This window comes from Lissotriton helveticus, chromosome 5_1 (genome assembly GCF_964261635.1).
Source record: "Lissotriton helveticus chromosome 5_1, aLisHel1.1, whole genome shotgun sequence".
NCBI lineage: Eukaryota > Metazoa > Chordata > Amphibia > Caudata > Salamandridae > Lissotriton > Lissotriton helveticus.
Window position 1 is genome coordinate 1,056,855,731 of NC_136065.1, and position 25,820 is coordinate 1,056,881,550.

Here is a 25,820-nt window from a genome sequence, read left to right on the forward strand (position 1 = left end):
TTTTGCAGCAATTATGGCTTGTTTTTTTTACTTGCCATTGTTTTTTAATGCGGTATTAGATCTCTCAGATTTGGGTTAGGTTGCTTCTTTTACGAGGCACGCGTCCTGCATCCAGTGGTGGTGGCTTCTCTGTTGCACTTCTTGGATGACATCACTGTCTGGCGCCGCTCACTTATTTCCTGGAAATAGAAACGTACTTTCTGCGGAGAGGCAGGACGTGCCCCTGTAAACGGCGATCCAGCATTTCTATCAGATGTGCAACGTAAAACCTGACCAAGGCGAATGGAGGCTCTTTTGGGGGAAATTAGGGCAGAAAGATTTCATTTTTCCAGACTTTTATTTTTCAAGTTCGCCTGACTTCACATTCCTGGATTGCAGTCGCCGAAACAAAGCGGCCAGCTCTTCTTCCCTGAAGCGAATCCTTCTGGCGCTCAACACTGCTGCTGACGTGCTTTCAAAGGGGCGTTTAAGAATGACCCGACAGGGAGCTTGCTCGGATCGTTCCTTTGTTCCCCAATACGGAAGATGGGATGCAGCGACCCTCAACCCCTCACTCACCCTCAACCCCTCACCCTCAACCCCTCACCCTCAACCCCTCATCCTCAACCCCTCATCCTCAACCCCTCACCCTCACTCACCCTCACCCTCACTCACCCTCAACCCCTCACCCTCACTCACCCTCACCCTCACTCACCCTCAACACCTCACCCTCACTCACCCTCAACCCCTCACCCTCAACCCCTCACTCACCCTCAACCCCTCACCCTCACTCACCCTCAACCCCTCACCCTCACTCACCCTCAACCCCTCACCCTCACTCACCCTCAACCCCTCACCCTCAACCCCTCACCCTCACTCACCCTCGACCCCTCACCCTCAACCCCTCACCCTCGACCCCTCCCCCTCGACCCCTCCCCCTCAACCCCTCACCCTCCCTCACTCACCCTCACCCCCTCACCCTCACTCACCCTCACTCACCCTCACCCTCACTCACCCTCACCCTCACTCACCCTCACCCTCACTCACCCTCACCCTCACTCACCCTCAACCCCTCACTCACCCTCAACCCCTCACCCTCACTCACCCTCACTCACCCTCAACCCCTCACCCTCACTCACCCTCACCCACCCTCAACCCCTCACCCTCACCCACCCTCAACCCCTCACCCTCACTCACCCTCAACCCCTCACCCTCACTCACCCTCACCCTCACTCACCCTCACTCACCCTCAACCCCTCACCCTCACTCACCCTCACTCACCCTCACTCACCCTCAACCCCTCACCCTCACTCACCCTCACCCACCCTCACCCTCACTCACCCTCACCCACCCTCACCCTCACTCACCCTCAACCCCTCACCCTCACTCACCCTCAACCCCTCACCCTCACTCACCCTCAACCCCTCACCCTCACTCACCCTCGACCCCTCCCCCTCGACCCCTCCCCCTCAACCCCTCACCCTCCCTCACTCACCCTCACTCACCCTCACTCACCCTCACCCCCTCACCCTCACTCACCCTCACTCACCCTCACCCTCACTCACCCTCACCCTCACTCACCCTCACCCTCACTCACCCTCAACCCCTCACCCTCACTCACCCTCACTCACCCTCAACCCCTCACCCTCACTCACCCTCACCCACCCTCAACCCCTCACCCTCACTCACCCTCAACCCCTCACCCTCACTCACCCTCAACCCCTCACCCTCACTAACACTGAAACCCTCAATCACCCTCACTCTTACTCTCACTCACACTCTACACCTCAGCCTCACCCTCACTCACTCACCCTCAACACCTCACCCTCACCCCCTCAACCCCTCACCCCCTCACCCTCACTCGCCCTCACCCTCAACCCCTCACCCTCAACCCCTCACCCCCTCACCCTCAACTCCTCACCCTCAACACCTCACCCTCACTCACTCTCAACCCCTCAACCTCACTCACTCACCCTCAACACCTCACCCTCACTCACTCACACTCACTCACCCTCAACACCTCACCCTCAACACCTCACCCTCAACACCTCACCCTCAACACCTCACGCTCAACACCTCACGTACAACACCTCACGCTCAACACCTCACCCTCACTCACTCTCACTCACCCTCACTCACCCTCACTCACCCTCACTCACCCTCACTCACCCTCACTCACCCTCACTCACCCTCACTCACCCTCACTCACCCTCACTCACCCTCACTCACCCTCAACCCCTCACTCACCCTCACTCATCATCACTCACCCTCAACCCCTCACCCTCACCCTCACCCACCCTCAACACCTCACCCTAACTCACAATCACCCTCACTCACCCTCACCCTCACTCACTCTCACTCTCACTCACCCTCAACCCCTCACTCACCCTCAACCCCTCACTCACCCTCACCCTCACTCACCCTCAACACCTCACCCTCACACAGTGCAATAGGTCTCAGAGGATTTTTAGTTAAAGCTTTTACAATTGTTTATGGCTTTTTTGATTTGTAATTCTTTAGCATTGGCTACAAGAAATAAAAATGCTAAAGATTTACAACAAAAAACCCATAAACAATTCTAAAAGCACTAACTCTAATGCTGCGAGACCTATTGCATTTCCAATGCTTGTTCTGTTTTATAGGCCTGACAGTTGCTATTTACTGCTAGGCTCCTAAGATTTCTAGAATGTGCTTTTGGTGCCTCCATTGCTCCTTATTGTTTTTCCACAACCGATCCGCTGCTATGTTGCTCCGGCTCCTCTTGAGGTCGGTCATTTCAAAAATGTATTTGTATTTCAAATTTTTGGGGAGGGCCCATTGTCGGCTATTTGCTTCCAGGCCACCCAGCTAGCCGTTCAGTGCTTTCATGCTAATAAAAAAAAATGTTATTATTTACCAATCTAAGTGGCATTCACCATCTTAGATTGGTAAATATTTTTTAAAAGGCATTTGCGTCATTTCTTTGGTATGCGCATGCATGTTGACTCATGAGCAAGCCTACAGAATTACATAGCTGGCAGCAGGGGCCATGTCATTGTGCCGTATTTCCTCAATTTGTTTTTCTTTTTTGTGCTGTTGCTGCACAGCATTGGTAAAGCCAATAGGTCAACAAGGTGAGAATTATTGGCTTTGCCAATGCTGGTTTATTCTCACATCTGTAAATTGGAAGTGCTTTGTAACATGCTCTATGCCTGTTGTGGTATGCAGGGTGGAAATGGCCACTGCTTGCTGTTCAATCAATCAACCATTTGTATTTTTTTTTTTTTATTATTTCTCTGTTTTTAATTACAGGATTCGACAAGTACCAGGGTATTACATTTATACATTATCCATACATCTGATACATATAAAGTTACCATTGATACATTTTTAGCATTGGAAAGTGTAAATGAAAGTAGAGAGGGAAAATAAGGAGAACATATAGGGACAATTCAAAAGTAAATATAAACTAATCATTTAAGCAAAAGAATAGTTTCAAACATAGTGGAGTTTTAACAAATGGTCACCACTTCTGGTACTTCAAAGAAATGCTTCCAGATCCTTTCTTTTCTAGTAAGGGCCTTAGGGCCTCTAAATTTAGCTAGTGAGAGTTCCATGATTCTGATTTCACTAACCAAAGCAAGCCATTCGGCTACATTTGGAGGTTCCTTAGAAATCCATGCCCTAGCTATAGTTAATCTTGCACATGAAAGCAAAATCGTAATTAGGTCCCTGTTGGGATAATTAACCTCTTGCATATCAAGTAAAACCAGATGTACAGTAAGTTCCGGTATCTTTATCTCAATGTTTTTTAAATAGTCAGTTATACCATTCCAATAGGAAGAAAATGCAGGGCAGGAAAATAACATATGATCAATGCCAGCAGCATGCAAATTGCATTTTAGGCATTTAGATTTATCTGAAGGCAAGTTCCCTTGCGTCCATAAAGATATTCTTTGTGGTGTATAGTACAGCTCAGTAATTGTCCTATACAATTGCATTCTAAGGTTAGAAGAGTGTACTATATCACATAGGTGTGTTAAAGCATATCCAATCTGTGTTGGGTTTACATCAAAATTTAATCTACGGGACCATCTGGCTGCAATTTTGGTAGTGTTTTCCCCTTTGTCTTTACTTAACAATTGGTATCCCAGTTTTATTAGTGACTTAGTTTTAGCCGAATAAATACATTCACAAGTATCTGATTGCATAACTTCCGTTATTTTCATTTTGTTAAGAAAAAAGTCTCTCAGTTGTCTATATTTAAAGTGCATATAGTTAGTAACACCGTTTTGTAATTTTCAAATTTTCAAAATCGATCAAACCATTAATTCCATATAAATCTCCTAACGTGTTTATTCCATGTCTTATCCAGCGATTCCCCGTCCCATCCGAAAAGATACCCGGGAGACCAGGATTGCTCCATAATCTAAGTTCGGCGTTGTAAAATGAACTTTTACTAGTATGCAAGATTGTGTCCCAAATTTTAACAGCGTGTTTTGCAGTCTTGAATTTGACCCACTTGTAGTAGTTTGGATCATGGACGCGAAGTAGGAATTGATTGGAATCAGCGCCTAGCATAAATTGATGAAAAAATAAAGATGACTCATTTTTTAGTAAACTCCTTACACGAAAAAAGAAAGAAGCTAAAAAATACAGATTAAAATCTGGAAAAGCAAGTCCCCCTTTTGAAGTGGGTAGTGCCAGGAATTTGATAGCCCTTCGTGCTTTTTTGTATCCCCATATAAAGTTACTACAAATACCATCAAGCCTTTTAAAAAAAAGTTTATTCGGTTGTAACGGAATAGCTCTAAACAAATAAAGTAGTTTAGGTAGTACTTTCATCTTTATCAGATTGAGTCGACCTAGTAAGCTGAGAGGGATTTTATGCCATTTCTTGAGACTTATAATAGTTTCTTTTAGGAATGTCTCATAGTTTATTTCCAGAATTTTCCCCACTTTGGCGGTTAGTTTAATTCCTAAATAAACTGCCTCTTTACAGGTATCAAAGATATGTACATCCGGGGTGTAATTGACAATGATTTGAGTTTTACTCACATTCAATTTGTACCCGGAGATTCGGGATTGCCGACTCGGTTTTGCTTCTCTTGCTTCTCTGGCCCTGCACCACTATTTTGCTCTTTTTGGCGAAGTACTCGGCGGCTGGGCTCCAAACTTGATCTAAATGCTACGGGTTCTGCTTCGACACTGCGGCAGGACTCTGCTTCATTCCTGGAACTACGCCGCGGCTAGCCTTGCTAACCTTGCTCGCACGTCAGGGGGAGTAGCCAGCTTGTCGGCTCCACTGCAGCTGGGAGCCCACCTGACACTACGCTCAATCAAGCGGAGTACGCCGCTGAGACCAAAGGAGACGGCAGCAGGGAGAGCGCCGATGTCCACGCGACAGACGAGGTCTACACGGAATCGGAAGACCTGTCAGACGCGGAGTCAAGCTCATACAGGTACGATGGCGGCAGCAGCGGCAGCGGCAGCAGGGTTAGCCGTAGTAGTTACGCCAGGCTCTAACAACGAGCCTCAGCAGACCCAACAGACACATACTACGAATACTATCACTAACAGTGTGATAACTAAAAAAACCCAGCCTAACAATTCAAAAGCTGATGGTACTAGCGCAGCGGACCCACGCTGTGACACGAAATGTGCACTAATTATGAAGGGAGGTAGCTGTGCAGTGCCAAAAACTAGGTCTGAGCTAATAATAGAGGCAAAAACGAAAAAGAAATTGATCAATAAGGATGTAGAGATCAACGAGAACGCAACTACTACTCTATCAGTTAAGATCTCAACTTTGGCTGAAACCACGGTGGGGAATACTATTGGAGGAGGAGTAGCGGACGAGGCATTCAAAACAGATAGCGCTGTGATAAAGAGTCTAAGGAAGGGATTGGATAAGCTGCCCCACACAAGCGCTAACCTGGGTTCAGACACCAATCTACTAACTCTGGATATATCGCATGGGTGCCAAACGACCATGCAGGGTGCAGAAGCAACTGAGGAATTACTTTCTCTGGTACATGACCAAAGGGTGTATGTTGACGAACAGAATGTTAATATTAATGCCCAATCACAGTTAGCTAATAATAAAATTAAGGAGAAACTATGCGGCGATGGTGATGGCCAATCGCAAGAATCTACGGTCATATCAGATGAAGACTCTAATGTAGAATACGACGAAATAACAGAAGAAGAGGGAGTTGACGAACCACTTAAAGCTTTAACTAAAAAAAATATAATAAGGAAAAAAAAAAAGACGAAGGGCAAAACCTTGCAAAAAAATCTGCTATTAAAGACAGCTTCAAAAGAATTGCCAGGAAACAAGAAAAATCGCCTAATCGATGATAGCCCTCTGAGAAGATGGATAGAGGCAAAGGGAGGAGTCAAGACTATGGCTTTAAGACTCTCTGGCGCAAGTCCTGATGACACGATCTGCATACAAGCTCCTAAATTAAACCACCCTATGGACCCCTCATTAGATTCTAGTCTAAGTGCAGTACCTCAAAAGCAAGTGGCACCAAGGAAAGCGACTTCAACAAACACGGAAAGGATTGGTGAGCCAAAAGCAGGGGGCTCCCCAATAACCCCAGGAACCCCAGTGATCTCTCCTACTCTTATTCCTATTCCTACTCCTTCTCCCACTCCCAATATTTCCTCCACTCCTCCTGTGTACATTGTAGAGGCCAACGAATCTGAAGACCATGTTCCCGTTGTAGTAGCCAATAACCCTGATCAGTCAAGTGAAGACACGGAACCACTAATATTAAGTCTGAAGAAAATCCAACCACTCTTGGCTGAGATTCCTGCCAATACCTTGGGATCAAATCTTGAGCAAGAACCTGTAGAGAAGGAGATGGATGACTCAGACATTAATTCTCCAAAACCACTAGCAGGTTCCGTAACCATATCCAAACAAACACCCTCTCAAATGGCTTCACAAGATTCCTTCAACCCCCCCGGCCCATCAAACATATCAATGGTAACAATTATGCAGACGCTTCTAGAACAAAGAGCGGAGATACAACAACAATATCTGCAACTAAGAGAAGATAATACCAAACTGCATGAAACTATGAGAGATATTGGTCTAGGTTTGGGAGGAGTGACAAAGGATATTGAAGACATCAAACAACGAATTGTGGAAGTGGAAGAAGATGTGAATAAAACTACGTCCACTGCTAAACAAAACACACTAAGAGTTTCTAAACTTGAAGCTAAAGTGGAAGATCTCGAAAATCGGGCACGAAGGCAAAACCTCAGACTATTTGGCATACCAGAAGGGATGGAGGGGTCCGACCCGCGGGCATTCATGGTTAAACTCTTCCAAAGAGCCTTTATTGACCTCGCCGATTGGGACTGGGATTCCCAGTTACAGAGAGTGCACAGACTACCTTTGACTCAAAGAAGCACAAGCAGTAAATTTCCTAGACCATTTTTGATCTACTTTGGCAATTTTCTATTGCGGCAAGCGGTATCATTTAAGGCCAAGCCCAACAATCCGGTCACCGTTGACAATTTTACTTTTTTTGTGAAATCTGACCTAAGTAAGGGCACAATGGACAAACGCTGGGAGCTTCGGAAGATGATAGATGCCTTCAAAAATTTAGGATGTATGGCCTATCTCCAAGAACCTGCTCGCCTTAAGGTCATTCGCAATGGTCAAACGGTTTTTTTCACTGATCTCTCAGCCGCTGAACAATCTTTGGAAAAATTCTCTTGGGAGAATGCAAAAGAGAATCCAAAAGAAAAAGACAACTAAGGAGATAAAATAATTGGCGCTCATGCATTAATGACTCTATTTCACTTTTCGCTTCTTTGGTGTTCAGCATATTGAACTCATATGTATTGTGCACATGGCTTACACTTTTTCTTTGTTTTGATGCACAACCATAGTTATGGCTTGTATTATTAATAATTTTTTTTTTTTTTCATGGGCGTCGCCAATTTTTTTTCTCTATCCATCTCTTACTCTGTTGCTGTGTGTTTATGTATAGAGCAAGTTAAGATGTGGCACGAGCGGTTCTCATGTATGCAACTTCACTACGCTGCCCCTTCATCGGCAGCAAAGATAGAGGGGTGCTCCCCCCTAAGGGACGGGAGGCTGCGAGGGTGGGGACGGGGTTGTTGCAGGGGAGGGTGCGACATCCACTGTCGAGGGTGGGTGGGGGGTCTAAAAATATGGAAAAAATTGATGGCAGGATTCGACTCTTTTTTGAATATTAGCAGGGTGGTAAATCTAAATATCTTGAAAAGTGCAAAGATAGAGGGGAATTATAAAGACCAGAGAAACACCTCAACAGTCAAATGCTTAAACTAAGAATATTATGTTGGAACGTAGATGGCCTAAATAGCAAAAACAAAAGGAATTTAGTACAAGAAGAGATTAAAATGTACAATCCTAATATAGTTTTGGTTTCAGAGACCCATATCAAATATCAAGATCGTAAACTACTATCACAGCTGAGATACGAATTGGTTGCATGCTCTACTCTAAACGAAACCATTAGGGGGGTAGCTATTTTAAAACAAAAAGGAGTTCCATTAGAAACAATTAAAACTGCCTCTGATTCTCGGGGAAGGTGGGCAATCGCACAGATGCAAGGCGACAATGCGAAACTGGTATTATGTGTAGTATACGGACCAAACATTGATGATCCCAGACTCTTCGAAGAATTAAGCATGGAACTACTCGAATGGGAGGGAGAAATCGTTATTGCTGGGGATTTCAATTGTGCTATTCACTACAAAGTAGACTCCACTGGGCAAAGTAATTATAAAAGAATGCGCAAAGTAAGAGCATCAATTTTAGAATTAGCAAGATTGAACAACCTCAAAGATGTTTGGCGGTTTAAGCATCCTAAGTTGGCAGGCTTCACTCACTATTCCGCACCTCACAAATCCTGCTCTAGAATTGACATGATATGGGCCTCTGATCAAATTTTAGAGAACTGCGAGATTGAAATTTGCCCAAAAGTCACCTCCGACCACAATCCCTTGCTAATAGAAGTTACCATTAAGGACCAAAATAAAAAAGTAACACGAAAATGTACCTTCCCAAGACACTTACTTGTTGATATTAGTTTTACTACATTAATTAAAAAACATATGCAGGAGTTTATCTCATTAAATATTAATTCGGCTAATATAAACACTGTATGGGATACATGCAAATGTAGTATTAGGGGGTTTGCTCAACAATATATATTTAGGCAAAATGCGGAGAGTCGTAAAAACAATAAAAAATTAACATCAAAGATACTAGATATGGAAGCACAACTCGCTGACGCTACACGGCACTCAAAAAACAATATAGAGAGGATTAGACTCAACCTGGCGGAACTGCAAGCCGGACTAAAAAAAACGTTGAGAGAAAGATTTATCTCAAAATTGCAAAAGTATAAACTAGATCAGTACGAAGGCGGCGATCGTATTGGGAAAATATTAGCTTTTAAAACTGCGGATAGGAAAGCCAAAACTAAAATCAAAGAAATAATAGGATTAGATTCAATCACTTATGAACGAGAAGACCAAATATTGAAACAATTTGTTAAATTCTACCAACAACTTTATACACCCGAGGCGATACCAACTAAAGCTGATATCTTACAATATCTTGACAGATATCTAACTCAACCTCGGGCGTTAAATATTGAAGTACTACAACAACTAAATTAAAAAATAACACTAGAGGAAATAAAACGTGCAATTGATAATTTACCCTTAGGGAAGGCGGTAGGCGAAGATAGTTTACCCGTGGAAATTTACAAACTCTGCGCGCAAGAACTGTTGCCGTTACTAGAAAAAGTGATTAATTCAATTATTATTTCCAAGCAAGCTCCACTATCATGGAAAATTGCCAAAATAATCTTTTTTTTGAAAAAGGGGAAACCTGAAAAAGAATGTGGATCATACCGGCCGATCTCCTTACTGAATTCTGACGTAAAAATCTTTGCTAAAATCCTTGCCAATCGCTTAGCCCCTTTAATGCCGGACATTGTTAACCTTCAACAACATGGTTTTGTAATGGGCAGAGATACCACTATGCATGTCAATACTTCAATCACAGCCTTTGATGTAGCAGGAACCACCCACACCCCACTCGGTATGATTATGTTAGATGCAGAAAAAGCATTCGACCGAGTGGGGTGGGAATATCTCTGGGCAGTATTAAATAAAATGGGAATATCTGGGTCCTATTTAGATTGGGTAAAGTCACTCTATGATGAACCACAGGCTATGATAAGCTATGGCGGTAAAGATTCAGCTAACTTTAAGATTGCAAGAGGCACAAGACAAGGCTGTCCCCTTTCCCCATTACTTTTTGCTCTTTCTTTAGAACCCTTTTTAAATGCACTTAACGACCAAGTTAATATTACCCCAGTGAACCATGGGGGCATAACTCTTAAAATAACTGCCTTCGCTGACGACATAGCAATCTATACAACAGACATTAATAACGCTATGCCAGAAATTATTAATGAATCAATCAACCATTTGTAGAGCGAGCTACATACCCGTGAGGGTCTAAAGGCGCTGGGGAGGGAAGGGGAGGGGTGGGCCTATACTGATCGAACAGACCGGTCTTGAGAAGTCTCCTAAAGGTCAGCAGGTCTTGGGTCCGTCGTAGGCTCAGTGGTAGGGTGTTCCAGGTCTTGGCGTCGAGGTGGGAGAAGGATCTCCCGCCAGTGGTTGTTCTTCGGATGCGCGGGACGGTGGCGAGTGAGAGGTCGAAGGAGCAGAGTTGGCGGTTAGGGGTGTAGAAGGAAAGTCGTCTGTTGAGGTAGGCTGGGCCGGTCTCGTGGAGTGTCTTGTGTGCGTGGATGATGAGCTTGAAGGATATCCTCTTGTTGAAGGGCAGCCAGTGCAGGTTTCTCAGGTGGGCGGTGATGTGGCCGTGGCGTGGAACATCGAGGATCAGTTGTGCCGAGGCGTTTTGGATGGGTTGCAGTCGTTTGATGAGCTTGGTCGGGGCTCCTGCGTAGAGGGCGTTTCCGTAGTCGAGTCTGCTGCTGACGAGTGCCTGGGTGACTGTTCTTCTTGTATCTGTCGGGATCCACCTGTAGATCTTGCGGAGCATGCGGAGGGTGTTGAAGCAGGAGGAGACGGCGTTGACTTGCTTGGTCATTGAGAGCGTTGAGTCGAGGATGATTCCCAGGTTGCATGCGTGGTCGGTGGGTGTCGGGCGGCCCCCAGGGCCTTCGGCCACCAGGAGTCGTCCCAGACTGATGGGTTGGAGCCGAGGATGAGGACCTCCATTTTGTCCGAGTGCCTATGCATGTGGGGTGCTGATCTTGAAGTACTTCACTCTATGGCCACTCAATTTATGCGATTGTACAGCTGCAGTGTTATTCACATAATTATAGATGTGCCACATTTTCCCCATAATCCATCATCTGCTGCTTAATCTGCAGTTTTTACCCCAAAAATATTTTTGTTGCAAGCTCAAACTGTTCAAATGTTACTCAAAACTCAGCGACGTGTTACAGCACAGGGGAAGGCCCTTTGAAAAGATGCATGCATTACATTTGTGAAATTGAGTTTTAAAAACATTATTTAAAGGCATGCTCTGCATTTTATAAGGCCCTCAAACTCCTGCTTGGTTATATTTGTTTAGATGTTCGTTTGCTAATGATATGGCACTTGGTCCCAGAAAACCCAAGATTTGTCATTGGGTAAAAGAATACCAGAACACAACACTCTGCACACTCATATATGCCTTTGCTGCAGCATTTGCCACATGTTTCGACTTCCTGTTGTGGTTTTGAAATGCAGGCCTTTTTAAGAGAGGCCAGGCTAAAATTTAAAATGCCTGATGTTTGAACTAAAAAGTAGGGGGTTTTTTTCAGTCAAGATAGTAGAAAATGGATTCTCATACTCTAGAAAAAGCCAGTCGGTCTCAATCTGGCTAATCTCACTAGTACTTTTTTTATGCAATGGATATATATGTACTTTGCCTTTGTTCCCGCTGGCCCATCAACCTACTCCAAATAACTATGATGCTCTTCCCTTTACTCTCATCCAATTATCTTGTGTATTCAGTCACACCCCCACCCCAGTCTGGAGTCTATCTTGCCTGCTGAAATACAACCGGGATCCCCCATTAGAGGTTGTCAGGTCAGATCATTGTCTAGTTCCGTTTGCCTGGTCTCTCATGATTGGGGAGAGGCCAGAATCTCAAATGATATTTCACTCATTTCAATCCTGGGAAAAAAAGTTATGATGCCTGATCTGCAGAACATTTTAGATAGGACACTCACCACCTTAATGTGAGACTGTGGCAGTGAATCAATGGCGTTTAGCTGCAGTGGATACTCTGGCCCCTGAAAACAAACTGCATGAAGCAAATGCATGTTTTGTCTGCCCCTGGTTCTCCTCTAACCTTGTTGAGGAGCCAAAATGCTGTGAAAAGCCGGAAAGATTATGGCGGACACACTATGCCGTGGATGATAAGTTATTATATGAACAAGCACTGAACAGATGTCATATGAATCTAAAACTGTGCTGGGCAATTTTTAGACTTGTAAATTAATCTAAAAATAAGGCAAGAGAAATTTTTAATATTATCTCATTTTTTTCGACCGTAAAGCCATGGCTCTGCATCTTACGGTAAGCCTGGACTTAAGTTCTAGGCTTGGAGATTTGTTTGAAGGCAAAATTGCAAAAATTCTGTTGAATCTCCAGTGTAGGGTTGTTCTTCAATCAATCAGCTGTCTCTTATTGTACAGACACTTCCACTAGAGGGTAAATGTTTACAATTCAAGCCAATTGATCAGGAAGAGCTAAAAGCTGTTTTTTATTATTGTAAATTTGGTTTCCTTCTTCACCCCGTCTCCCGCATATTTTGAGACAGGTCATTGACATTATCAACCCGTTATTTGTTAATTTGTTTCATACTTCACTGCAGTCAGACCAAGTTCCTAAAATTTGGAAACTGGTAAATGTAGTCCCTTTTGAAAACTTTCAGCAGAAAGGGCAGTTCTATTTACATTTTGAATTATTTCTCTCCTACCGTTAACATAAAATATTTTCTAAAGGATTGTTAATACCCAACCTGCAGGATTTTTGGAGACATTTAAGCTGTTACAGCCTTCTCATCGGGCTTTCATTCTCATCGTAGTACCAAAACAGAGTTGTTGGAAATAGCAGATTCGATTTGGTTTACTTCGGAACATGGCAATAATGCCGATTTGATCTTATTTGATCTTTCAGCAGCTTTTGACACGGTCTCCCTTCTCCGGGTATGTTCTGAGAATGTTGGAATTTGTTACCTCAGGACCTACGTGACAATCACCCAATTCCTCATTTCAAGAAAAAACTTAAACTTCTACTCATTAAGTTCCTGAACCCCACCCCCTAAACAATCCGATTGGCCTGGTGCTTCCTCACCGCACCCTACTCCTAAACTGGAATACCCTTACCTTGGAAAAACTGTGACTCCACTCTCCCCACCTGTGCAACTCCCTCCATATCTACCACTTACTAGTGGAATCCTTTGGCATTAAAATCATCTCCTACGTGGAGAATACTCCGATCCTGCTCTCCTATGATGGTGAGCCTGCTTCTGCTAAGGAGGTTTTATCGGCCTGTATGGGGAAAGATATGAGTTGGATGAGGGTAAATAATTTACAGTACAACCCAGACAAAACAGAAGTGCTGTTATTTTGGTCCCAAACCGGTGCTGGGGTGGATAGGGATTTGGCCACGTGAGTCTCCGACTCCCCGTCTCCTACAGAGATTGCCAGAAACTTAGGGGTTCAGCTTGATCCTTACTTCTCCTTTAAGGCTCAGGTCTCCACTGTGGTAAGGCCTTTTATTTGGATAATGAAAGGATTAAAAAGTGTCTTGCTTTTCTCCCTTGGGAAGCACAGAGATCAATTGTTCAGGCTTTGGTCATCTCTCGACTAGATTATTCAAATGTACTTTATTTGGGTCTCCCAGACCATCTGATTCCGTGTATGCAAGTTGTGCAGCACTTGGCAAGTTCGTCTTTTATTTAAGCTTTCTAGACGGATTTCCATTTCTTTGTATTTGAAAAAGCTTCATTGTTTGCAGGTCAGAAAGATAACTTTGGTTTTAGCCCACCGAGCATTCCATTGCACAAGCTACATTGTTTGCAGGTCAGAACGATAACTTTGGTTTTAGCCCATCGAGCATTCCATTGCACAAGTCCACAGTAACTTACGGCTAGGTTTCCCCAATATTGTCTTGCGATGCACGGCTGCTGGTGGTTACTCATTTTAAGCTGATGCGAAGAGCTGGGTCTTCGTTTGCGGTCCTGGTTGCTCATGCCTGGAATTGTCTTCCGTTCTATCTCAGGAACACGTAAAATGAAGAGTGTTTTTGAAAAATGTTAAAACCTCACCTGTTTAGCTGCTCTGATCCTGTTCTGGGAATGGTTCCTGCCTGTAGTACGAGGACATTGAATGTGTAGCCGTACTCTCTATAGGTAGGTCATTCATTCATCCTGAAAAGCAACTACGCCACCCTCCAACAACCAGCCCAACTCCTCCTCACCTTTCTCCCGATAGCTATTGTGTGTCTAATTGTCAGCAGTTTCTCGGAGTACTTCACATCCAACTATCTTTGCAGTTACGTCCAATAGAGCATTCAAAGCCTCAAAGCAATGCCTCTTGATGTCATCCCTAACTTCATAGACTCAGCCACCTCAGTCATCATGCCTGGATTGGCATGACTCTTGATCTTTTTTCTGCCTTGGACAAGGTTGATCCGCCATTACTCATTATCCATGCAAAGTTTATTAATCACTGGTGCTAGTCTGTGCTGGCACCTGGTGCCTGATCCTGCACTTTTCAATTTTCCCACCCACCCCACAATCAATGCGCAGGTTTTTTCTTGACCACTCCTTTTCTCATTGTTCACGCATTCCTCAGTGTCATTATTTGCTCATTCGGTTACTTCTACCAAGTCTTTAGTGATGAGATCCAAATTTTCACCATGTTTATCTTCCTCTGATGCTATTCCAACCCAAATGACTGACTGCCTGCCTTTCTAACACTTGACACTGGTTGCCCTTGCATTGCCTGAAGGCCCTTGCCACCAGCATCAATTTCATCTCCCTCCCATCATCAAAGCTGCTAGTCCAGTATGCTGAAGTGTATGGACCTGTAGGTGATGCAGAATTGTTTGAACTTGAACCATGCTGGAAGCAAGAGCCGGTGAAGGTCCTAGATGGTGTTGCTGATGTAAGTGTACTTGTGCTGGTAGTGAATGAAGTGTCCAGCAACATGGACAATGGTCTTTACCTGTAGAGTTCAGCAATCTGCTGAGGAGGGTGAGGCCATTTTGTTATTCTAAAGCATAAATGACAATATCCCTGAAATGGACAGTATTGAAAAATTAAAACTTAGAGAATTTAAATTACCAGGACTTAAACAAAACAGCTGACATTCAGCTTAGATGGATCTCCCAGGCTCTTACAGTGATATTAGGTTACACAAATCTTACAGACTCCGGTTTCAGTCAGAAGTTGCATGGTTGCACGTGGAAATTCACTAATTTTGTTGTGGTCACTCACGTCTTATAGGTTCAGGTTTCAGATATCAGGTTTGTACTTGAATGTGCAATTCACTACTTTAGTCTCAAATTATTAACTTGTAATTTGAAAGGAATCAACACATTTTGTACCCAAACATCAGGTTGCCTTTTTATTAAAAAAATATACTATTTTCCCTTGTTGCAAACAATGAAGTGAAAAGGAATCACCACTCCAGGTGCCATTTCATTTAAAACCGTAGGATATCACATATTTCTCTGAGGTTAGGAGGTTGCTCCCCTTTAGTAATGCACCACTGGAGGGACATTTGTGTCATGTCCCAGTTGTCCTTAGGGAAAACAGAAAGTGATGAGTAGATTGCTTGAATTAATATCAGACGCTTTGATCCGCAATCCAGTCCACCATTTTGTGTGTTTGCCTGTCCCAGTTGTCTTGTCATTTAGGAAGTGTCAAGGTCACCTTGATTACCTTGGGCATGCCCATTGCAAAGGTTTGTCTTTTGTGGGTAGAATACCGAAAGCATGGAATGCAAATGTAAATATGTATGTATATAGCTAACATATGAAATTAATGACATTGAAGAGTAGGACAGTAAAGTGAGATCCATCTTGTTCTGTGAGCTTGGTATCAATGCCCCAGACTTCCAAACTGCATAAAACAGAACATGTAAATGGACTTTGATCAGAACAAACACTCTTTCTTTACATTGGAAATGCATTAACCCGTTTGTCACACCCGACTCTATGAGACTGGTCTGAGCAAGGGGAATTCGAGTCTGTTGTAATTTCACAGACAAAACCTTCTGCAGCTTTTAAGCCCGAAAGCCAGTGCCATGTGATTTCAACGAGTCATTTTAATTAATCATAACTTAGAAAAAGCTGCCAACTTTTCCAAAGCCGGTTCAGCAAGCCTCATTAAGTACATGCTGTAATGACTAACTATTACATTCACTTCCTTGTTAAACCATGAACGTTATAGGATTTCCTTCCCATAACCAGGACTTCCGGCTTTGAGTATAGTCACATATGCTGTGTGTATAGTTTCTGAACAGAATAACAGATCATATTTGGAGGAATTCTTCACTGTACAGTAATTTAACATTGTAATAAATTGTACATTGTAGAAGGGCACTCAGATAAATGTATTTGTTCTCTCAGATGTGTGTCTATTCCCCTGATAAAAAGAAAGAATTGGAGCACACATACCTGGGACCAGAGAAAATGTCTGCATTCAGCCTCGGCCAGCAGATGTTCCTGACACCCTATGAATAATTGATGAGGAGGGTAGCCATTTTGGATTTGCCAACAGTAATAGGACCATACACACATTTGACAAATTGTGCTGTTAAAGGCAACGTTTAGTGCAAATTTCTCCAAAATTGTCTTGTGTTGAGTATGAACCATATCCACTGTGTAAGAATGTTGCTATATGTTGCCCATCGTATTAACAGCCAATGATGATTGTGCTCACTAGAATGTTTACCATGGCTGCTCTGTGTGAAGGAGGCTCCGTTGCACGCATGACCCCCCTTTCTGGGATAAAGTCCAAGATATTACTAGGTGCTGATTGCTATGTTTCTATTCCAGTTCCAATTTGCAATTCTTGCAACAAGTTAAATTTCTTCTTTCATTTTATTCAGTAAACCTGGAAAGCACTACTCGCCTTAATAGTCTATTAGCCACTTTGTCATCAAATTAAGTTAGTAGGCTTCAGGCTAGAGGAGGGACCACTCCAATCTCTCCTTGTCAAGAGGTGCAGCAACTGCCATCAGGGCCGGATTTAAGGCTGGTGGTGCCCTGTGCGACAATGTTTGTTGGCGCCCCCAGGGACTCCCTCACCACCACCCTTTAACAGTGCCCCCTCAAGTCTCCATAAGCACCCTCTCAGATATTTTTGATTAGTTATATAGCGCCACCTATACCAGTGTAGGGTGTTAGAGCACTTTACATCACACACACATTACACGGAGACAATCAATCATATGTGTGTAAATCCGTGTATAAGAAGTGTTACATAAGCCAGAAGACTACAAGGTGAGTCACTTGACATCCATACTGGTAGACAGTATAATTTAAGAGAGCTTGGAATAGAGAAGCACAGACACTGAATCTAAAACATAACCCCATGGTTGGGGGTTACATTTAATAATAAGGATTTTTTTTTAACCGAAATGAATCCTTTTTGAAACATTAGACTAATGAAAGAGGGAGGAAAAAATAATAATGCTCTAATGTATACATTGCTGTTTGCATGCAGCTCTTTGATGACAGTTATTAGTTCACTGTTCCATGTTAGGATTTTAACATATACACTGCTAGTAACAAAAGGATCTCTCTGACAAAAGCACTGACCTATTTAAACTATATGCACTTTGGGATCTGCATGGTACGCATTCTTTGCAGCAGGGATATTAACCCTCTGTGCTACCATAAAAGGAGTTAAAGCTTCTACGAGACAAAGCTCCTTCTCTCTCCAGGAAGAACATTAATCACCGGAGTTATCTTGACATTTTAATTGTTGTATGAAAATTGTCAGAGGCCAGCTATGCAGCAGCAGGTGCTTTTAACCCCTTGGGCGTGGCCGCGATTCTGCGCCTGTGCAGCACTTTCATTGAGTGGGCGGGATCATGACGGCCCCCAGCCGTCATCCGCACACGCCCACCGTGACGCATGACGGACGAGGGCCGTCATCAGCATGGAAGGGGTTAAAACCATAAAATACTTCCAAACACATCAGCACCCGGTGCAGTCGCCCCGCCCTAGAGCCCGGCCCTGACTGCCATAAGGACAACACGTACTGTCCCAAACGCTGGACATCTCCAAGCATTGCAATAGCGGGCAGCAGAATTTGACCTCTCTAGCAGGGTAATTTAGACCCAACCTGTAAGATCAGGTGCACTGGCACGAAATATGTTTGTGCTGGTGCTCCTTGTTGTTTTACTTCCAGCTTGGGTTTGAACATTGGGCCTAACGTGGGCAGGTGGCATTTGCTCCTGTTTTCCCCTTATTGCTGCCCATACACTGGTTTACTTAGACATCTACGACCATTTGTGCCGTGGTGGTAAATGGCTGGTAATTTTCAGGAGTGAATGCAATTTTGCCCAAATCTTAATATACTCTATTGTAAAAAAACAGGTTTCCAAAAACTCTTAACAGCCATTAATTAAACTAAAACTTTGAAATATCATGCTTTGCACCAGCTGGAGAGCTTGGTCTTCATCTCTCCTCATCGCACTGGCAACAGATTTAGACTTGCCTTACAAGTCTTGGATGCTGCTGCTGAAGAAAAATGGTTCTGTGGTACAAAAGCAAATGATGGTATCCTTTTCTGAACTATGATAACAAATGGCCAGTTTTTTACAATTACATAGAAATGGGTTGTGTCTATTGGTGCCTTCACTTACTCAATAACAGGCGACTGTGATTTTAGTGACGTAGTCCGCCATCAAAAACATTGTGGCCACGTAAGCCTTCCCATTTCCCTTGAAGGTGACTAAGAAGAGCCCTGATCGCAGTCGGTGGTCCTGATTTGCGGCTCACACTGCCTATCAGGGTTGCAATGATTTAGGCCTGGTCTTTGAGAGAGGTTTAACTGTTTCCCCATACAATTGTTTTTTGTAAGATTTCTTAAATAATATTCATACAAAGAGGGACTTTAGGTAAGCAGGGGTCATCCTTAAGTCTGTTAAATTGTCGTATACATTTTGCTTCTGCCTACCACAGCTTGGAGCATGGGGCACTGTGTCAGGCCCCTTGTAGGACACCCACCTTTCTATATAGTGCACCACACTGTGCAGGGAGGTCGAAGAGACACTTATTGGTTTACTTTGGCAAAAGAAGATAATATACTAACACTCTGTTTTATGGTAGTGTGGGCAAGCACTTAGGCTTATGAAAGGGTAGTGCTAAGCATTTATTGTACACACCATGGCAATAAATGATTACATACACTCAAGGAACTAAATGAAGACCACCTTAGAAAAATAGTACTTCTTTTTATATAAATATTTAGACCAAGATCTTCGCTACAAGGAAAATACTTTTTGCAGTATGATAAATGACAGGAAAATGCAATAATCACAGTTGTGCGCAATTACACACAGTACATTTCCTATGGAAGGAAAAAGCAATGCAATGCAGTTATTGTGTGGTTACCTTTTTAAAAATCGGTAGGCGAGGAGAGGATCCACTGAAAACAGAGGGGGTATATTTTTATGTGTTCCACTACAGGACGCGTTAGCCACTCTTATCAGTAGCCAATGCAATTAACATGCATGATACTAGGTTTAAAAGTTGTATTTAATTTACTCGCTTAGTGCCTCTTCTCTGTGTTCCTATATTGAAGTAAAGTGTTAGTCCTTTTTCTGTTTTTGGAACGGTTTTAGGTTTCTAAATTCTGGTCACCCTACTGTCCTGACGACTTCCCCGCTTGGGCCTGGACAGAACAGAGGACCAGCAAACCTGCCTCTTGGCAAATATGCTGCCCTTAACATCTATTTGTCTTCCATTAATGTAAAGTAATTATGTTTCTTCCATCGTTTTCCCTAGTACCAACTCTCTAAGTCCGGGGAGTGTAAGATGCCCACTCTAGTGTTGGCAAGAGACTACTCACAACTTGACACCCGGGCTCTCTGAAACCATTGCACGTATCTGGCAACTATACGGTCATTATATATATATATATATATATATATGTATATACATTATTATTGTTTTATCTGTTATCACTAAGTATTTTCTCTCGATGATAAAAATACACTCGCACACGTTTTTCAGCCGGAATCTAGTGCTACATTTTTTAATCACTTTCTGTAAAGAACCCTATCCGCATGTTGCTGCTGGGACGCCCCTCCCCCACCTTCCTATACTGCTACTTCCACCTATATGAACTGCTTGTCGGCTATACAGTGCCCTCCCATTTCTGTACTGTATACGTTCGGTTAGTCCAGCCCCCTCCCTTCTCTTCTGTGTATGAATATACAGATGCCTGGGATTCTGAGGAATATGTAAATAACGACGGTATGATTTCGAAGGATGTCCAGAAAACGCAACGTTCCGTGTATTTATCATAAACAATGTTATGCTTATATGTGAGACAAAACAAATGTAGAAAAAAAACATAATTTGCACGTGGACGTTCAAGCCCTGTATGTGCGCGCTTTGATGGGTACCACTGCGTAGATTTTGAAAGAAGGCGGCAACCATCCTTATACTGATGAGCAGAAAGACACCCTTTGTGAAAAGGCCTGGGAATATTGTTTCCTGTCCAGTAAGGCAGGTGCCTTGCATACAATATTGTATTTGTACATCAGTAGTGCAGCAGGCGCTGATAAATGCACAGACCGTCCCCAGCAGCGGATCACACAGCTGTATTTTCACGCAGAACCCCCTTTGCCAGCAGAATGCGGGATCCATTCTAAAGCACGTTTCTTTTGTAGTTTTTTTGTTGTAAAGCCCAACAACTGAAGGGAGGCGAGGGAGTCCCTCCCTCTGCCTTTTGTGTCTTCCCCGTGGCCCTATGCGGCTTCAGTCCCCTCCCTTCTTCCCTTTGCTCTCTCCCCTCCTCCTCCTTCTGTCGGCTCGGTGGGGGAGGGGGAAGGGGACGGGCTAGCTCGGGAAGGCGGCTTCTTTTTTTTTTCTCCCCTTCCCTGAGACAGTGTGTGTGTATGCGAGGCCTCCGTGCCCCCACAGAGGGCCTGCACAGAACAGTAGCAGCCGCCCGAGCCGGCGCTGAGGCAGCCACAGGAAGAGAGCTGTGAGCAGCCATTGTTCAGAGCCGAGGGAGAGCCCTGCAAACAAAGAGAGGGCTCCCCGCACCGTGCACTGCCCCCCCCGGCCCCCTCCTCGGGCGGCAGAGCCCCGCTAGGCCTCGGCTGAAACCTCCTCGCAGCCTCTGTTTCTCTGGTAGTCTTGCAGGCCACTGCTTCTGCCTTTGTAGTCTAAAAGCAGCAGTATAGCTCTCAATTTACTTTGGTTTTTTTGTACTTCTTTTTTTTGTGTGTGGGACTGAGAAAGCCAGACATGTTTTAATTTTTATTTTTTGAGCGCTCCTACCGATTCAAGATCTAGATACTTTTTTTTCCCTCAGGTGAGTGCCTTTGTGTTTATGTATCTATTTTATCCATAAAACCGAACCTGTATTTCTGCTGTGAACATTGTCCCATTTGCAACTGGAAAGCGAGTGGCTGGGTTTTGAAGGGATGCTGTGAAATTGCATGTGCTTTTTGTGTGCAGGGAGGACAGAGTCCACGTTAAACAAGAGAGGAGTTCGTTCTTGCTTGGTTCAGATGCTAGTGGTATTTTTGTTGGGTGAGTGTGCGTTCCTGATAGCACTGGAGCGCCGGCTTGGCAGCTCCTGATAAGGGGGGGATAAGAGGTTTGTGTATGACGGGACACTGCTGTTGTCTCGAAGCTTTAAAAGCCCGGAAATGGGAGCTGAAGTGAAATAATAAACTCTGATCCGCTGAACTTCCCTTCTCTTTCTGTTGCTTTGAATGAGAGTTGCTCAGCTGTGGCGGCAGGAAGCACGCGCCTTGGTTGTAAACATGGCCAGGCAACTTTCAGGTTGCTGCTGGTGGACAGGCGCTCGAGAAGCAGCTACCAGTGTGACTTGACAGACATTTGTAGATCTGTAACGTGCAACGCCAAAGGGGGTTACTACTTATGTTTGCATGCATTAAATTTCTCCTGCCATGAGGAATTTTGTTAATCCCCTAGTGTCTGGCATGCTGTTTCTGTTCAGAGTATTTTCAGTGTGTGTACAGTTTCTCTGTTTTAAACCGCGTTTGCAACAGCACGCGACTAGCTGGTGCTTCATAATTGCTGCAATGCCGCTCCCGGTGTTTTAAAACAGAAGTTTCAGCATGGTGTGAGATGTACACGTTATGATACTGCCCTATAAAACCGTAGCGCAGCAGTGACAGCACCTCCCCCTGACTTGTATTCACTTCCGGTGTTACCATTGGATCTAGCGGAGGCTGGTGAATGCTGCTACCTCAGCCGTCTTTTGGCCCTTCTGACCCAGTTCGAGTGGCTTGAGCGAGATAGTTTCAGGTACAACAGACACTACTGTTTTCCAGTCGTAGGCTTCTCTTTCGTTGCTATGCGACTGTTCATTTGAAGAAAACCAACTCATAGAGTATGCTGGAAAGTTGATGTGCTGGTGGCATGATTCAGTGACCACTGTCTTCCCGTATTAGCCATGGGATTTGAACACATCTGCATTTTTCAGTTTTTCTTCCAATCCATGCCTCATTTTAGGGACTGAGTTAGACAAGACAGTGGCGCTGAGGCACAACAGCATTTGAGTACTTGAAGTAGTAGCCCAGGAGTAGTCTTTTTATGTACTCTTGCATGTCTTTGTGAATGAGACCGAACACCCAATGTGCTATTAGTAAAATAGCAGAGAGGCACACTCCTTCCTGTTTTCACTAGTTATATATGAATACTCCCTTAATGCTCCAATTTTACACCAGTTTTAAATGTTTGGGGCCCAGTTCTCCAAGGCACATGAGTACATACTTTACGTGTTCGAAAAGTGACTTGGAGATTAGGCCCAATCTTAGAAATATTCATGCACCGTAACTGCATCCATCACTGTTCGTGTTATCATCAAGTCAGTTCTGAATGAAACGGGAAAGAGGCAAGAAAAAGCATGGACATTGCCTCAATTTCTTTGATGTTATGATTAAGAACTGAACAAAAACATTGACTTTGATTTTCTTGCTGTGTTTTGTCTCTCTTCCCAGTTTGACATTGTTAAACATCTTTACGAAACCTTTGCCTGTTTATTTTATAGTTACATGCAACAGAACAGAAGTGTATGTGCAAAAGAAAGTAACTGCCCCATCATAGTTATAACTCGGTGGTCCCACAGGTCAGGGGATTATATAGCTCATTGGAGAATTTCTTATCCTTTGGGAAATCTTGGAAAGCGTAAGCATCGGTATGGATGTTCCACCAATAACATCAATGCATTTACTGTTTACTAACAGTCTTCATCCACAATTTCTAATGGTTAGTTTGCTGTTTCAGAAGATAAATTAACCATTCTTAAAACTGTCTGCCCAATGCTCCAAGTCTTTTCAATTGTAAACCCTATAACGTGATTACGTGCAAATATGTGGCATTGTTTGATCAATTTTTAGGCTGTAAGTTTATATGCAACTCCAGTTTTACAAGCCATTGAACAAAGTTTAACATCCATGTATTAGCGAAGTTTGCCCTAACGATCGATAAGACATCACAAGAAACAGGGAGTTTGTGAATAATATAGTAATAGTCCTTTAACTCTTTGTGATTAATTTTTAACCTGAGAAGTTCAAGCTAATGTTATAGGCACGAGGGTAGACAGTTCCCCCAACATTCAGGCTGGTGCGGATAAGCCGCTGCCACCTCACTTGCCACTGCAGGTCATGTTGGAGGACTGAGTTTCCCGTTTGGCATGCTAGATGATCCTGGATCTCTGATATGAATAACTTTCTCATGATGGGCTTTCTGGGTAATTTCTGGGCAATACAGGGGGATTTGAGGTTTCTGTGTTATCCAATACCTAGAGTAAGTCTTTGTGGACTATGTGCAGTCATTGGTTTACAGTTGAATGAGCCTGGTTGTTTCTGAGGCCTGGAAATTCGTGGTCAGGTAGTGGGACAGACTGAAAGTGATTTAACAATGTCAGTCCTGGCGAGAATGACTACCTAGTCCTAGACCCATGAGGGTTTGAGAAGGTAAGGTAGTTCTGGCATGTGGCTTCTCAGCATAGGATTGTGTATTTGGATAATTTTAAGTACCTCTTGAGTTGAACTTTGAAGCATAGGTTCTTGTCAGTTTTAGTTCCTAGGTTCTGGGTGACAATAGTCGTTGGGGGCTGAAAACGGGTTGGGAAATTAGAAGAGCAGGTTACCACCAACTGTAAAGATTCCATCTTTTGCCCACTGTTGGGAAGTTTGTCTTGGCTTATCCAGCCAAAGTCCATGGATTAGAATAGTTCTGCTGCTTTGATGGCATTTAGAATCTAATCAGTGGTGTACTGCCCAAGGTAAGAGATATAGGCATTAGGGAGAAGGAGTTGGTATACGGTGGGCTGCCGTGCCGTTGGAACAGTAGTGATGTTATCTGTAACAGAATTATAACTTTCAAGGAACAACGTTTCCCAGTTCTCAAAGCTGGGATGTTCTGTGATCAGACGAGTGTTCACTGAGGCTGTTGTGGATTTGAAAGAGGGACTTATGTACAGGATGGGAACTTTTTTATTATTATCAATAATACGCAATGTCATGTCATTCAAGACCAAACCTGCCTAGCATCCTGCATCTAGAAGTTTAACCTACCAGTCATACCTCACATTGTGGTGCGAGTGGGTGTGCATCAGACATAATCCTTCTAATGTTTGTCACAATTAACACTGGAATTATTAGTTGTGGCATATCCTATCTTCCTCCACAAGCATGCCCCCATACCCTGGTGAGTGGATAAGGTATGTGAAGTGTTTCATTTGGATTTGTAAGCTTATGCTGATAGTACTTGATCGTTTAGGACTGTGAGGCACCTTTTAAGCTGTTGTGGACCTTCTATTGAGAATGGCAGTAAAGCGGGATAACGTTTGCTCAGTATTGTCAAGGGGTTGAAGTTACCCTACTGCTAACTGCATATTTGCACTATGCCTCTATCATTTTATCAACTTAACCCCTTCGACGCTCATGACGAGCTGGGCTCGTCATGAGGTAGCCTCCTCGCACGCTCATGACGAGCCCAGCTCGTCATGTAAAGTGCGAATCCGCAAAATCCAGCGTACGGGGGGAAATCATGCCGCACGCATGCGGTTAACTTGAACAAGACAGATCAGAAATGAGTATGTAACAGGTGAGCCGAAAAAGGAACTTGGGCAATGTCTAAGTGGAAGATTTACACCTCTGGTGGCAAATGGATATTGAACCTCCATCCACTTATAATACAAATACATATTTCTCCATTACTAGGTAGGAAGTGCTCCTGTAGAACTTATTGAAACACACAGCCTTGAAATTGCCAGCTAATATAAGCAATATTAGGTGAATTATTCATCTTTGTGATTCAGAACTGTCCTTCAACTCTTGCTGTGGGCCTAAACAATATGGTTATCATTAAGATACATTTTTCCTTGTGAAGTAGTGAAAGCAGCATGGGTCAAGCCGGTCAGCCATCTGTTTGAGGAGCCTCTAACCTGGATGATAATTTGGCTCTGAAGGGAGTGTAATATTTCTACTACAAGAATTATTCAGTACCCTTAAATCCTAGGGATATGACGAATCAATCATACAGGTATTCAAATATTACCTAATGAAAAACCATTACAC

General features: G+C 43.7%; 1 protein-coding gene across 9 annotated transcripts in view; it reads left to right on the top strand.

Moving 5' to 3' along the window:
- LDB1 (LIM domain binding 1) overlaps positions 1-25,820 on the top strand; it is a 402,291-nt gene that overhangs the window by 243,654 nt on the left and 132,817 nt on the right. The window contains exon 1 of one of the 9 annotated variants that reach the window (XM_078643606.1): positions 21,115-21,574. The exons of 5 other annotated variants lie outside the window; for them this stretch is intronic. The gene's annotated coding sequence lies outside the window, so the exon portion shown is untranslated. Of the gene's footprint in view, positions 1-21,114; positions 21,575-25,820 lie in introns of those variants that run through there. 3 more of the 9 variants (XM_078643607.1, XM_078643609.1, XM_078643608.1) reach the window with 3 other exon arrangements.